Raw genomic sequence first — 2,373 nt, forward strand, 5'->3', positions numbered from 1 at the left:
CCTCTTAATGGCCCCCCCCCCCCAATAACCTGCACATGTGCCCTTGGCTTCCCCACGCAAACGCCCTCCCCTCCAGCCCGCCATGTGCTTACACTTAACTTTATATCTAATACATGTGGATCTCTATGCATACACATATAATATTATGCTGGAAACACATGGCTGGCCTTTTAATTAAGCTTTTTATTTTTTTTTTTTGAAGCCACAGCCCGTGAAGCTTTGTGAGGAATATTTAGCCCATGAGCTGAATTAGCTGGTGAGAACCAAACCCAAACAGAAAGGACACAAGCATCGCTACTCACAGAACTGGAAAACATTTGGGGGGTTGTTATATACACTTCAGGTCATAAATTAATAGTTGATTTATTCTTCAATCAGGAAAAAGCCATTAAGCACTGCTCAGCTCTGGTCTGTGGGAAAATAATTTCTTTGATTGAGTTCCCCCTAAAGACCCCCAGAAGTTTTCTCTCCTCTGTCATGAACAGCCTGCTCTTTCCTGTCTTCCGGACGGAGGGAAGAGTAGGACCTCCGGAGAAAAGCAGCTTTCCAGCATCTTGAATTTCACTTTGCATCTTTCTTCCTACCTGCTGATTGAATTTCGCTTTGCATTCGGGACCTTTCTAAATCCATCAGGAGAAAACTATGGAATAATGAGAGTGGTGTATCATCTTTTATCAGCTTTTTCTTCCTTGCTGGTGGCCAATATTGCAGCTCTGAAGGAAACAGACATTTGAGGGGGGGGCTGAGGGGTGGGAAAGCATGGCATGGAAAGAAATTCAGTCTGAGGAATGAGAGGAATGGATAAAAAAAGGCAGGGCTGATGACTTTTTCATTGCATAGATTTCCTACAGGAGCAGTGGTTACCGATCCTTGGTCCGCTTGTTTATTTAGTGTGTTTCTGAAATGCATGAGCTCCTAAGCTGGCTGGTGTTGCTGGAGCGTTCCACGCTTCCATGGACGAGCCCCAGACCTGGCTCACAGCCTCGCCATTAGAAAGAAGCAGCTCTCCAGCCCGTCCACCCGCTGGCAGCAACGCTAGGTCACTACACACCATTTAGTGACTTGCTCCCCATCCCCTCTGGTGTCACATTGAACCCCAGAGACCATCCAGCTGCTGCTACTGTGAGGCTGGGAATTTGATATCAAAGGGCCATTTGCCTTGAAGGTAATCAGACTCTCTCCTTCCCTCTTCCCATTCAAATTTGCAGGGTGCTATTTTAGGGTTCCCCCTGGCTGATGTTGATGCAGATGCAGGTCAGAGGACCCTCTGCAGCGCAGGAGCTGGCAGTGCATGGAGGGGAACCCAGCGTGGTGGCCATCCATCCCCATGAACGGTGGGCTAAGTGTGAGCTGGGTGGTCCCCATGCCAGGATCAGCCGCACTGCTGAAGGCTTGAACCCTGTCCAGCTCTCCTTCAGTAAGTGCCCCATGGACTGCTCCAAACTCAACCTTCACTGTCCCTCCTGGGCCAAATTTCGGTAGGGCCCCAAATCCTAGTCTGTCATTTTAGTCTAGAACTGGTGATGGGTTACAACACGACGTGGCTGAGTGGGAGGGAACCGGCCCGGGTGGCAGTGCAACCTCACAAAGTTCCCGCTGTTAGAACTGGGCTCATCAAGACCCGTCCTGAGAAACACAGAGCACTCTTTCTTTCCATCCTTCACTTTTTGTAAAGGTTGAGGCAAATCCACTGTATAGATCTGTGCTTTTGTGTGGACCTCTGCCCTTGTGATGAGACTCACCGAAGTCAACAACCCAGGAACCTGCAGTGATGAAAACCCACATCAAGATCCGTCCTGTTAAAGGTGGTAACTGAAGTTAGGGGTTTTCTGCTGGGGAAGTTTCAATGCTGGGCCTAAGTTTTGCTGGTCTAATGCATCATGAGCAAGGCTTACTTAGGCCTAACTTTGTCCCAGATTATTTGCCAGTTCTACTATCTGTATAACCATGAACGAGGCAGAAGAAGAAACAGGGCAAAAAGGAAAAGCATAGCACTTAGCCTCCTGGGGGAAAAGAGACTGTGTTTGTTTAATCAATTTTTGACCTTTTTTTTTTGGCATGATAAAGTATTTTAAAGGCAATTTACACAAAGCACAGCAGGTAAGATTCCTTGAATGACATTGTTTAAAAAGGCTGGCATGGAATAGTAATCAGAAAAATTAGTCAAATGAGAGCGTAGGCTCCTCCCTGTAGGAAAAAAATGCTAAGTGGGTATTTTTCATCCACAGTTGTCTTTTTTTTTTTATGGCAGTTTCCTAAAATATTCCTTGTGATACCAGTAGTGTGCCTTACACGCATTTTCTTGAGCAATTATTTAATCTGCTGCTGCACTGGAATGTTGAATTATTTTCAGCTTTGGCTTTCCTAAGCCTG

This window comes from Haliaeetus leucocephalus, unplaced genomic scaffold (genome assembly GCF_000737465.1).
Source record: "Haliaeetus leucocephalus isolate CR32 unplaced genomic scaffold, Haliaeetus_leucocephalus-4.0 Scaffold156, whole genome shotgun sequence".
NCBI classification, from domain to species: Eukaryota; Metazoa; Chordata; class Aves; order Accipitriformes; family Accipitridae; genus Haliaeetus; species Haliaeetus leucocephalus.